Here is a 14,248-nt window from a genome sequence, read left to right as displayed (position 1 = left end):
ACCAGACATTGCAATCTATTTTTTTTTCAGGGAGTCTATGGAGGTAGTGTGCCATTAGCTGTGTTGGTGAAATGCAAGGACCCTGCAGTGAGCAGTCAGGAGTGAGACCTGTTTCATGGATAGTTTAGGCCGAAAGCTTTATGAAATTACTAAGTCCAATTATAGGCCGAAAACCAAAGGACCCAGTTAGGCTGGATTTGTGATTTTTGCTGAATGATTTCAGTTGAGCAAAGAATGAGTACCCAGAATGACAGATGTCAACAGTGCAGCGGTTGTGCACTGCGAACAAATGACATCCAAGTATATATTTGAAAGGCTAGGTTTAAAGTCCAGTGAGAGGCCATTTAAGATTTATGAAAACTTGCCTCAATTCACCCTTTCCAGCCCCAATTAGAGAAGAGATGGATGACAGAGCAAAAAAATTCTATACAGTGCAACAAAAAATCACTTATTAGAGGTGATGCAAACCATTATTTCCAAAGATCAAAGAGCAGAACCTGCTAAAAATGCAGTGCAGCCTCTGAAAGAGAATGACAGGTATCAGTTTTAAGATAAGCCGTGTTGTTCATTAAGAGAGGATGTAATTGAGAGTTACTGTAAGCATCTTGTAAAGCTGCACACAGTGATATATAGGTCAGATACACCTGGATGAGATTCATATTTCTCCGTTAATACCTCTCTTCTAAAATACTAGTACATTTACTTGAAATGCACTGCATTTGAGTTCTGACTATATCTCTCACTTTCTTGCATAGATCAGTAACTTTAGTAACTGGATTTCAGTAACTTCAGACGATGTACTGTATAAGAGCACCTCTGTGTACCATAACATCAGTTATACCTTTTTAATCACCTATCTGAAATAGTGCTATGGGATCATTAGCACACACCCAAGAGAGCAGGCAGTGCTTTGATTTTGTATCTATCTAAAAGACATAGTTGTTGGCAGAATCAAACGTGGTGATGAATCAGTATATAGGAGGGAGATGAAAATCTGGCTGAATGGTGCCACAACAGCAATGTCAGCAAGACCAAGGAGCTGATTATTGAGCTCAGGAGGAGGGATTCGGAGGTCCATGAACTGCTCCTCATTGGAGCATCAGAGGTAGAGAGGGTCAGCAACATTAAATTTTTCAGCATTATCATTTCAGAGGATCTGCCCTGAGTCCAGTTTGCAAGTGCCATTACAAAGAAAGCATGGCAGTGCCTCTATTTTCTTTAGAAGTGTGAGAAGATTTGGCATGATATCTAAAACTTTGATAAATGTCTATAGATGCACAGTGGAGAGTATACTGAATTGTTGTATCACAGTCTGGTATGGAAATATCAATGCCCCTGAATGGAAAAGCTTATAAAAAGTAGTGGATACAGCCCACAGTCCATCATGGGCAAAGGCCTCCCCACCAATGAGCACATCCACGATGTGTGCTGTCACAGGAAAGCAGCATCCATCACAAAGGACCCCCACCATCCAGGCCTTGCTCTCTTCTCTCTGCTGCCATCAGGAAGGAGGTACAGGAGCCTCAGGACCCACTCTACCTGATTCAGGAACAGTTACTACCCATAACAATCAAGCTCTTGAACCAGATAACCACTTAACTTCACTCACCCCAACACTAAACTGTTCCCACAACTAATGGACTTACTTTCAAGGACTCTTATCTCATGTGCTTTATTACTTATTTATTATTATTATTATTATTATTATTATTATTTTGTTTTTTTCCCTTTTTACATTTGCACAGTTTGTTATCTTTTGCACATTGGTCGTCTGTCTTGTGTGCGGCTTTTAATTGATTCTATTGTGTTTCTTTAAATTTACTGTGTATGCCCACAAGAAAATGAATCTCAGTATTGTATATGGTGACATATATGTACTTTCATAATAGATATACTTTGAACTTTGAACCTTGACATAGTTCAGTTTTCACTCCAGATTGCTCTGGAGTCTCAAACTATTTTTTTGTAGTCAAGTCTCAGGAATGGGGCTTGAACCACAACTTTCTAACTGAAACCCAGGAATGAGACCCACTGAAGCGCACCCAACACAGGTCCTTCACTTCCCATTTGATACTGACCCACACAATTACTCTTTTACTGTTATAGTGTAGCGATGTGCTACACACAGCGCTAGAATAACCACACGGAGTTGGTGAGTTAGAGTTGCGATGAAAGAGGTTTATTCAAACTTCGCGGCCTGCTTTAAAGCCTTCCCGTTTCCGCCCTCCCTGGGTGGGATTGCTGTGGGGAATGCATATTCCCAGACCCTTTCTGCGCACGGGATTTTCCCCCTGCTGGTGAAGATGGCCTGGTGCCCTTTTTGGGGCCGGCCCTCTGCCTGCGCGCGCTGTTGTGAGCCGGTTCTTGTGTGCTAGAAAGTGGATCGCCACAATAGCTCAGATGTTCAGCAGTGCAATGTAAATTGTGTCTCAGGGTTGGTGTACCTACATATAATTGACTTTCGGTGGTGCTGCTGAGTTTGGCTGGTGCAACAGCGCCACCAGTTGATATTCATCCTGTCTGTAATGTGCAGACTATTATAAACTGAGTTCAGTATTACTTTCAAAACTAACAATTTCGACAGATGCAAGAACAAACTACCAGCAGTATTCCACTTTTCATCAATCCTTGTTCCTTTTCTCTGAAAGGCAGCTGAACCATCCAGTATTCACCCCATGACAACTTCTTAGGCAGATCCTCAGGATGGAGGGTGACCTGCTTTCTTTCGAGTAATATAGGTTCTGAGTTCTGTGATGAGGTCAGTGTGGGACCATAGACTCTTGCCACAAATGGGGCAGAAGGTGGTTGATGGGGCAGGGAGGTGGATAGTCTCTGAGGTGGTGTACTACTTCTGCCCTTACACAGTGCTTCTGTGTGTTCTTGATCCATGAACTCAAGTTTCTCAATACCACTTTGAATGCTCCTCCATTTTGAACGGTTATAGGCCAGAGGTTGTTGAAGTCAGCATGGATGAACACCCAGAATGACGATATTGTAGCCATTAGTGAGATTTTGTTGCAGGAGGGGTAGAACTGACAACTCAATATTCCAGGGTTCCATTGTTTTAGACGCGACAGAGCAGGAGGGATTGAAGGGGGAGGGGTGGTGTTACTAGTCAGGGAAAATGTCATGGCAGTGCTCCATCAGGATAGACTGGAGAACTTGTTTGGTGAGGCATTATGGGTGGAACTGAGTAATAAGACGAGTATGACCACGTTAATAGGACATATTACGGACTACCCAACAGTCTGAGGGTGTTAGAGGAACAAATTTATAAAGAGATCGCAGACTGTTGCAAGAAACATACGGTTGTTACAGTAGGTGATTTTAACTTTCCACATATTGACTGGGAATTCCATACTGTAAGAAAACTCGGTGGGATAGAGTTTGTTAAATGTGTTCAGGGAAGTTTCCTTAATCAGTGCATAGAATTCCCAATGAGAGAGTGTGCGATACTTGATCTGCTATTACGGAATGAGACAGGGCGGGTGACAAGTTTGTGTAGGGAAACACTTTGCATCTAGTACCCACAATACCATTAGTTACAAAGCAAACATGCAAAAAGAAAGTTCTGGTCCGTGGGTTGAGATTCTAAATTGGAGAAAGGCTAATTTTGATGGAGTCAGAAATGATCTGGTAAGTGTGGATTGGGACAGGTTGGTTTCTGGCAAAGGTGTACATCAAAAGTGGGAAGTTTTCAAAAGTGAAGTTTTGAGAATACAAAGCTTGTATGTGCCTGTCAGAATAAAAGCTAAAGATAACGGCTTTAGGGAACCTTGGTTTACAAGAGATATTGAGACCTGGTTAAGAGCGAAAAGGAGGTGCATAGCGGGTATAGGCACACAGGAACAAATGAAATGCTTATGGAGTATAAGAAATACAAGAGAACACTTCAGAAAGAAATCAGGAGGGCTAAAAGAAGGCATGACGTTGCTCTAGCAGACAAGGTGAAGGAGAATCCTAAGGGATTTTACAGATATGTTAAGGGCAAAGGGATTGTAAGAGACAAAATTGGTCCAATGGAAGATCAGAGTGGTAATCCATGTGTGGAGCCAAAGGAGATGGGGGAGATCTTAAAACGGTTTTCTGCATCTGTATTTACTCAGGAGATGGGCAGAGAGTCTATAGAATTAAGGCAAAGAGGCATCAACTTCATGGACTCGATACAAATTACAGAGGATGAGGTGTTTGCTGTCTTGAGGCAAATTAGGGTAGATAAGGATATGATAATTAGGGTACACAAATTAGGGTTGGAAAGTGTATGGTCATGCACTTTGGTGGAAGAAATAAACAGGTAGACTATTATTTAGATGGGGAGAGAATTCAAAATGCAGAGATGCAAAGGGACTTGGGAGTTCTTGTGCAAGATACCCTAAAGGATAACCTCCAGGTTGAGTCGGTTGTGAAGAAGGCGAATGCAATGTTGGCATTCATTTCTAGAGGTATAGAATATAAGAGCAGGGATGTGATGTTGAGGCTCTATAAGGCACTCATGAGACCACACCTGGAGTATTGTGTGCAGTTTTGGATTCCTTATTTTAGAAAGGATATACTGACATTGGAGAGGGTTCAGAGAAGAGTCACGAGAATGATTCCAGGAATGAAAGGGTTACCGTATGAGGAATGTCTGGCAGCTCTTGGGCTGTGTTCCCTGGAGTTCAGGAGAATGAGGGTGGATCTCATAGAAACATTCCGAATGTTAAAAGGCCTGAACAGATTAGATATGGCAAAGTTATTTCCTATGGTAGGGGATTCTAGGATAAGAGGGCACGAATTCAGGATTGAAGGACGTCCCTTTAGAACTGAGGTGCGGAGAAATTACTTTAATCAGAGGGTGGTAAATCTGTAGAATTTGTTGCCACGAGCGGCTGTGGAAGCCAAGTCATTGGGGGCATTAAAGGCAGAGATAGATATGTGCTTGATTAGCCAGGGCATCAAAGGGTATGGGGTGAAGGCAGGGGAGTGGGGATGACTGGAAGAATTGGATCAGCCCATGATTGAATGGCGGAGCAGACTCAATGGGCTGATTGGCCTACTACTGCTCCTATATCTTATGGTCTTATACCTGACAAGGTGTTTGCTTGGACCCTGCGGGAGGCAAGTGCTTGAGTCCCTAGCGGAGATATTTAAATCATCCTTAGCGACAGGTGAGGTACTGAAGGATTGGAGGAGAGCTAATTTTGTTCCACTGTTTAAGAAAGGCTCTAAAAATAAACCAGGAAATTATAGGCCGGTGAGCCTGACATTAGTAGTGGGAAAGTTATTGAAAGGTATTCTAAGGGACCAGATAGGTGAGTATTTGGATAGACATGTATTGATTAAGGAGAGTTAGCATGGCTTCATGCCTGGTAGGTTGTGTTCAACCAATCTTATAGAGTTTTTTGAGGAAGTTACCAGGAAAGTTGATGAAGGCAAGGTAGTGGATGTTGTCTCCATGGACTTTAGTAAGGCTTTTGACAAGATCCTGCATGGGAGGTTGGCCAAGAAGGTTCACTAGCTTGGCATTCTAGATGAGGTAGTAAATTGGATTGGACATTGGCTTTGTGGGAGAAGCCAGAGAGTGATAGTAGGTGGTTGCCTCTCTGACTGGAGGCCTGTGAAAAGTGGAGAGCCACAAGGATTGGTGCGGCATCTATTGTTGTTTGTTATCTATATCAATGTGTTTATCTGGATGATAATCCAGTGGTGCACTACAGGAGCACCACCAACATGATATTTGTTCTCAGGCAGCTCCAAGAGAAATGTAGGGAACAGAACAAGGGATTGTACGTGACGTTTGTCGACTTTACTGAAGCGTTCGACACTGTAAGCAGGGAAGGTCTGTGGCAAATTATGGAACGACTGGGATGTCCCCCGAAGTTCCTCAGCATGGTCATCCAGTTACATGAGGATCAGCGTGGCCAAGTTAGACACAACAACGACCTCTCAGAACCCTTCCCAATAGGCAACGGAGTAAAGCAAGGCTGCGTCCTCGCGCCGACTCTTTTCACCATCTTCTTCAGCATGATGCTCGAAAGGGCCACAGAAGACCTTGATGACGAGGATGGTGTCTACATCCGATACCGCACCGATGGCAGTCTGTTCAACCTGAGGCAATTACAATCCCACACCAAGACATTGGAGTAACTCATCCGAGAGCTACTCTTCGCAGACGATAACACAAAATACTCTGGAGATGCTGGGGTCAAAGCAACACGCACAACACGCTGGAGGAACTCAGCAGGTCGAGCCTGACCTGCTGAATTCCTCCAGCGTGTTGTGCGTGTTGCTTCGCAGACAATGCTGCCCTTGTTGCCCACTGCAGCGTATAACATCCTGCTTCACAGAGGATACCGCGCTCTTCGGACTGGAAGTCAGCTTGAAGAAGACATAAGTTCTCCATCAGCCCGTACCTCAGGAAGATTACCACCTTCCCCGCATCACCATCGGTGAGGTAGAGCTGAAGGCAGTCCACCAGTTCAGCTACCTGGGGTGCACCATCTCGTCAGATGCCAAGATCGACAAAGAGACTGACAACAGACTGGCAAAGGCAAACAGCGCATTCGGCAGGCTGTACAAAAGAGTCTGGAACACCAAACATTTGAAGAAAGGCACAAAGATCAGCGTGTACAGAGCCGTTGTACTGACCACCCTCCTGTATGGCTCCAAGTTGTGGGTCACCTACCGTCACCACCAATGACTCCTTGAGCGTTTCCCCCAGCGCTGCCTCTGCACCATCCTCAACATCCACTGGAGTGACTTCGTCACCAACATCGAAGTCCTCGAACAGACAGAAGTCACCAGCATCGAGGCCATGCTGTTGAAGACGCAGCTGTGCTGGGCAGGGCACATCTCCAGAATGGAGGATCATCGCCTGCCCAAGATTGTGCTGTATGGTGAACTCTCCACTGGCCAACGTGACAGAGGGGCACCGAAGAAGAGGTGCAAGGACTCTCTGAAGAAATCCCTTGGTGCCTGTCACATTGACCATTGCTAGTGGTCTAATTTAGCCTCCGATCATGAGGTCTGGTGACACACCATTCACCAGTCTGTCTCCTCTTTCGAGAACGCACGCAGGGCTGGCAGTGAGGACAAAAGGAGAAGGAGAAAGAACCGTGACACAGCAGCACCAAACCCAGAACAGAATTTCCCTTGCAGCCGCTGTGGTCAGGCCTGCCTGTCCCATATTGGCCTCGTCAGCCACCAGCGAGCCTGCAGAAGACGTGGGCAGCCCCCTTCCTGAATCTTCGTTCGTGAAGCCAAGCCATAATGATGAATCTGGTTAACTGGATCAGCAGATTTGTGGCTGATACCACATTTGGGGGTGTAGTGGACAGCGAAGAACGCTATCATGGCTTGCAGCGGAATCTGGACCAGCTGGAAAAATGGGCTGAAAAATGGCAGATGGAATTTAATGCAGACAAGTGCAAGGTGTTGCACTTTGGTAGGGCTAGTCAGGGTAGGTCTTACACAGTGAGAAAAGTTTAAGGGGTACATGAGGGGAAACTTCTTCACTCAGAGGGTGCTAAGAGTGTGGGACGAGATACAGTGGAAGTGGTGTATTTGAGCTCACTTCCAACGTTTAAGATAAGTATGGATAGTTACATGGATGGTAGGAGTATGGAGGGCTATGGTCTGGGTGAAGGTCGATGGTAGTAGGCAGTTTAAATGGCTTGGCATGCATAGATGGGCTAAAAGGCCTGTTCCTATGCTATACTTCTCTATGACTCTATATAAACTAAGTGACACAGTTCTAAAAGGGGTGCAGTAACCCAGGGGTTTATATTCAGATATCTTTGTGGGTGGGAAAACAAGTTCATAAGACTATTTAAAAAAAACCTGACAGAGTTTTCTTAGAGACATGGAGGATCTCCATAAGTATGTAAAGGAAAAGTATGTAAAGCTTCGGAAGTCAGGATCAAATGAAGTTCATGAGGAATATAAAGGAGCGAGAAAAGAACTGAAGAAGGGAATTAGGAAGGCCAGGAGGGGCATGCAAAGTCCTTGGCAAGTAGGATTAAAGAGAATCCCAGGGCATTCTACTGTATATAGACATTGAGAGCGAGAGAATAACCAGGGGACATTCAAGGATAAAGAGGGGAACATTTACTTGGATGCAGAGAATGTGTGTGAGGTACTTAATGAGTACTTCGCTTCAGGTTTTACCAAGGAAAAGGATACGGAGGACCAGGAGATCAGTGTTGAGTGCAAGGAAGAGGAAACGTTGGGCCTCCTAATGAGTATTAAGGTGGACAAGTCCCCAGAGCCTGATGAGATTTACCCCAGATTATTGAAAGAGGCAAGAGACAAGGTTGCTGAGCCTTTGACCACAACCTTCGTGTCTTGTCTAGCCACAGGCAAGGTCCCAGAGGACTGGCAACTGGTTAATGTTGTACATCTATTTAAGAAGGGGAAAAGGGAAAGTTCTGGGAACTCCTGATCTGTGAATCTCATGTCAGTTGTAGGGAAATTGCTGGAGAAAATTTTTAGGGATAGGATATATGAGCATTTGGAATCCTGTGGCCTAATTAGGGAGAGCCAGCATGGCTTTGTGCATGGCAGGTCGTGCCTTACAAACTTGACTGAGTTTCTTGACAAGGTGACGAGAGAGATTGATGAGGATAGGGCAGTGGATACTGTCTACGTGGATTTTAGTAAGGCGTTTGACAAAGTCCCTCATGGGAAGCTAACCCAGAAGATTAAGATGCATGAGGTCCATGGCAAATTGGCTGTTTGGATTCAGAACTGGCTTTAGCATAGAAGGTAGAAGGTAGTGGTTGAAGGGACTTTTTCATCCTGGAGTCTGTAATTAGTGGAGTTCTGCTGGGATATGTGTTGGGACCTCTGCTGTTTGTGATGTATGTAAATAACCTGGGTGAAAATGTAAGTGGGTGGGTTAGTAAATTTGCAGATGATACCAAGATTGGTGGAGTTGTGGATAGTGTAGAAGACTGGCAAAGAATACAGCATGATATAGATCAGTTGTAGATATGGGCTCAGAAACAGCAGATGGAGTTCAACCCTAATAAATGTGAGGTGTTGCACCCCAGTAGGACAAATGCAAGGAGACAGTACACTGTCAAGATTCTTAAGTGTTGCTGAGCAGAGAGATCTTGGGATCCAAGTTCATAGCTCCTTGAAAGTTGCTGCACTGGTTGATAAGAAGGCTTATGGAATGCTTGCTTTTATTAGTGGAGCCATTGAGTTCAAAAAGTCAAGAGGTTATGTTGCAACTTTATAAAACTCTGGTTAGTCCACATCTGGAGTATTGCATACTTTCTGGTCACCCCACTATAGGAAGGATGTTGAGGCTTTGGAGATGGTTTACCAGGATACTGCCTGGTTTAGGGGGCATATGCTATCACAATAGGCTGGATAAACTTTTGTTGTTTTCTCTGGTACACTGGAGGATAAGGGGAGATCTGATGAGAGGAATAGATAGTGTGAACAGAGAGTATCTGTTTCCCTGGGTTGAAATGTCTAATACCAGAGGCATACATTGAAGGTGAGAGGGGGTAGGTTTGAGGGGAATGTGAGAAGTAAGTTTTTTACTCAAGAGAGTTGTGGATGCCTGGAATGTTGGTAAAGGCAAATATATTAGAGCCTTTTATGAGGCGCTTGGATAGGCTCATGGATGTAAGGAAGATGGAAGGATATGGTCATGGTGTAGGTAGTAAAGATTGGCGTTTGGGTGATTTTGATTTGCTTTCTAGCTTGTTAGGCACAACATTGTGGGCCAAATGGCCTGCTCCTGTGCTGTACTGTTCTATGTTTTATGTTCTAAGTGATGAAGTACTCATGCAGTTCTGGTCTCCTTACTTGAGGAAGGACATACTGGCTTTGGAGGTGGTGCAGAGGAGGTTTACGATGTTGATTTGGAGATGAAGGGGTCAATCTATGAGGAGAGATTGAGTCACCTGGGACTATACTCATTGGAATTCAGAAGGATGACAGGGGATCTGCCAGAAACATAAAATTATGAAAAGAATAGATTAAAAAAAAGAGGCAGGAAAGTTGTGTCCACTGGTGTGCGAGATGAGAACTAGGGAAGACAGGCTCAAGATTTGCGGGAATAGATTTAGGACGGAGATTTGCGGGAATAGATTTAGGACAGAGATGAAGAGAAACTGCTTTTCCCAGAGAGTAGTGAGTGGTGGAATTCCTTGTCCAAGATAGCATAGAGGATGTCTCATTGCATATATTTAATGTGTTCAATGAGGTCAGTGTGGGACCATAAACTTTGCCATAGATGGGGCAGGAGGTGGATGATGTGGTGGGCAGGTGTATAATTTATGAGGTAATGCACTTTTTTTTATAAATATATTTAATTTGGGGTTATCCAAGATGGTTCTAGTGAATCACAGCAACATGTTGTGGGATACTTCCAAAACTTCTAAATATACTTCTTCTGAGTTACTTCACTGCAATCTGCAGCCTGTATAAATTCCCTTCAAGCAATGTACTTTTGAACCATCTTAACGAACTAGGGATTTCACAACCTTCTGAAAGACTCAACGGACTTAACTCTCAAGCATGCAGGTACAACACTTTTAAGTGGATGAAGGTACATCGCCACGGCCGCAAGAGAGGGTGGGAGGGAAACTTCAAGCCAGGATGAAACACCGAAGAATAAGACTCCCACTACCCAGCACCTTGTTAGCAAATGTATACAGCCAATGGAGAGCAAGACTGAGGATCTAAGGGTAAGGTTGTGTACTGGGTGGAAATGAGGAATTGCTGTGTTTTGTATTTCACTAAGATATGGCTCACTCCAGGTATGCTGGATATGTTGGTATGATCCGAGACCTTTTCAATACACCGGATGGACTGGATTGCTGATTCAGAGAAGGCAAAAGTTTGGGTTTGTTTTTCATGATAAACTCATTGTAGTGCTCAGATGCAGAGGTCTTGTTCTCCCAACCTGGAACATCTGATGATTAAGTGCCGGCTGTTCTACTTAACAAGAGAGTTCTCTGTGATCCTGACAGGAGTTTACATACCACCAAAGGCAGATGTTAAACAAGCACTTGATGTATTGAATGCTGCGATTAGAAAACAAGAAATAGCCTACCCTGATGCCTTTCAAATCATTGTCAGGGACTTTAATCACGCTTGTTTGAAGAAACCAATGCCCATTTATCATCCACATATCACTTGCAGCACCATGGGTCCCAGCATAATTCACTGTTACACTATGATTAGGAATGCCTGCTATTCTATGCCTAGACCGCATTTTGGGAAATCTAATCACTTGACTGTCCTCCTCCTACCTGCATACAGGTAGAGGCTAAAGAGCAAGGCTCCAGAGATTAGGACAACAAAGAAGTGGTCAAAGGAGGCTGAGGCGCAGCTATGGGATTACTTTTAGTTGATAGATGGAGCTGTGTTCAAGGTTATCAGAGGATCTGAAAGAATACACCTCAGTTATCACAAACTTTATAGAAACAGTCGTAGATGAGTGTGTCCCCACAAAATCATTCAGAATCTTTCCTAACCAGAAGCCGTGGATGAACAATGAGATCCAGAATCTGCTGAGGGTCAGATCAGTGTCATTCAAGTCAAATACAAGAGGTCCAGGTACAATCTCCAGAAACCCATCTCACGTGCGAAGTGGCAATTAATGACCCCCATCGTCTAGGTTATGCCTTGTTCTCATTGCTCTCATCAGGTAGGAGATACAGATGCCTGAAGGCACACACTCAGCAATTCAGGAACAGCTTCTTCCCCTCTGCCATCCGATTCCTAAATGGACATTGAACCCATGAACACCACCTCACTACTTTTTAATTTAGAATTAGGCCATCTGGCCCATTGAGTCTGCTCCGCCATTCAACCATGGCTGAATGTACTGCTACCACAAGGACAACAAGTTTCACAACATATACCAGTGATTTTAGACCTGATTCTGATTCTGGACCAAACATGAATGATGCTCAACACTTGTGGCAGGGCTTGGATGCTATCACCTCTTACAAAGTGAAACCAAGTGACATTGGTGACAACAAAGCTTTGCTCCCAGATGAGCTCAATGCCTTTTATGCTCGCTTTGACTATCAAAACCTGGAGGCACCTCCACGAACTCCTACAGCTCCTGATGACCCTGTGATTTCAGTCTCTGAGGCCAATGTGAGAGCATCCTTCAGGAGGGTGAACCCATGGAAAGCATTTGGGCTAGACAGGGTACCTGGCCAAATACTGAAGATCTGTGCTGATCAAGTGACTGGAGTGTTCACCAATATCTTCAACCTCTCACTTCGGCAGTCTGAAGTGCTTCAAGTAGGTTTGACTATCCCCTTGAATGGAAAATCCTGCAAAAAGTAGTGAATTCTGCCCAGTCCATCATGGTGTCATGTGTAAAACCCCTCCCCACCTTTGTGCACATCTACACAGAGCACTGTTGCAGGGAAGCAGCTTCCATCATCAAGGACCCCCAACATCCAGGCCATCCTCTCTTCATGTTGCTGCCATCAGGAAAGAGGTACAGGAGTCTCAGGACTGCATCACCAGGTTCAGGAACAATTATTTACCCCTCAACCATCAGGCTCTTGAACCGAAGGGAATAACTTCACTCAACTTCATACACCCCAACACTGAACTGTTCCAACTGAAGTGGACTCACTTTCGGGGACCTTCATTTCATGTTCTTGATATTTATTGCTTATTTATTTTATTATTATTATTTCCTATTTTCTCTTTCTTTTTGGATTTGCAGTTTGTTGGGTTTTGTTTTGAAACATTGCCTGTTGTTCGCCCTGTTGGGTGTGATCTTTCATTGATTCCATTGTGTTACTTGTATTCGCTAAGATTGCCCACAAGAAAATGAATCTCAGGGTTGTATATGTTGACATATACGTACTTGGATAATTTGAACATTGATATGTTGAAAACAGAGCTAGCTACAGTAGATTTTTTTCAGGGGATTTATGGGTTATGGTAGGTGAAGCTGAGTCCACGGCCAGATCAGCCATGATTTTATTGAATGGTGGAGCAGATTTTATGTTCAATGATTAGACCTCAGCTGGAGGATTGTGTCTAGTTCTGGGCACCTAAAGCAGATGTCAAAGTCTTGAATTGCACCAGGACTATGTTTATTTAGAAACCGTTGTGAATCTAGATTTGTTCTTGGAATTGAGAAGATTAAGGATAGATTTAACTGAAATTTTAAAAATCATGTTAAGAGTAATTAAAAAGAAACAGCTTTCACTGATAAGAGGACAATAACTGGGGGCATGGGTTTAAGGTAATTGGTAAAAGAAAACCTGGGGAAATTTGGAGAATTTTAAAAATATACTCCAACCTGTTATGGTCCCACCTCATTACCTGAAATATTAGTGGAAGTAAAGTCAATCAAAATTTTTATATGCAAGTTATATGTTTAAAATGTGCATTTGTCTTATTTTAGGATCATGGCGACAGGGAGTGCAGCAACCTCAACAGTTTTTTGAAGAACATCAGGAACCTCTTTACCAAGCTCCAGCAAGCATCGATGTTGCAGTTAAGGAAAAGCATTTCGATTTGTGTGTTAAACGTTGATAAATTTTGACAAATGAACAAGGATTCTATTGGCAAAAAGAGAATCTCCAAAGATAAATCCTATGGTTTGGATTCAGTGATTGAAACAGGACAACATCTGCACATTGATTGATTATAATGTTGAATGTCTGTCAATCATCTGGGGGGAAATTAAATGAGTCTACTGATGAATGTCATTATTGGAACGGATACCTTCTGGAATATGTATACTGGATAGCTTTCTACCATAGAAAAGGAAACAGCTGAGTCTTTTCCAACACATTCAATCACTGAATGTCAGCATCTACCAGCAAGAATCAGACTTCATCACAGATTCGCAGGAAGAGGACCAATCAGCAGGCATCTGGAGTTATGTAGTCTTTTACAAAAGACAGCTGGTAAGTGCATGAAAGAATGATTTTGTGAGATTTTGTGCACAAATTGGCTGTCACCGTTGTCAACCTAACAACAGTAACTATACTACAAAAGAGCTTAGTTAACTGCAAAAGACTTTGGGACAACCTCAGAGTCTGGTGCAGTATCACAACAGTGGGAGTTCTTCAAATTTTTTTCAGGCATAATCTTTCCATTAGGTGGGGCAATGTTTGTGGGTTTCTATCCTAGGGTTTAACAACATTCACTATTCAGTCAAATGATGCCTTTATCATTCAACATATTATTTGTTGATAAATTCTGCTTTGTGCCTCTTAGCACTCTTCTGTCAGAGGTTTCTTCAGTAAATTTTCTACTGCTTGTA

The 14,248-nt window shown here is 43.4% G+C and overlaps 1 protein-coding gene across 12 annotated transcripts in view; it reads left to right on the top strand.

Annotated features, from left to right (window-relative positions):
• pym1 (PYM homolog 1, exon junction complex associated factor) overlaps window positions 1–14,248 on the top strand; it is a 125,604-nt gene that overhangs the window by 57,904 nt on the left and 53,452 nt on the right. For all 12 annotated transcript variants that reach the window (XR_010016503.1, XR_010016506.1, XR_010016512.1 and 9 more), the window contains exon 4: window positions 13,382–13,889. The gene's annotated coding sequence lies outside the window, so the exon portion shown is untranslated. The remainder of the gene's footprint in view (window positions 1–13,381; window positions 13,890–14,248) is intronic.

Source organism: Mobula hypostoma, chromosome X1 (genome assembly GCF_963921235.1).
Source record: "Mobula hypostoma chromosome X1, sMobHyp1.1, whole genome shotgun sequence".
Lineage (NCBI taxonomy): Eukaryota > Metazoa > Chordata > Chondrichthyes > Myliobatiformes > Myliobatidae > Mobula > Mobula hypostoma.
This window is presented reverse-complemented; position numbering and strand designations above follow the sequence as displayed.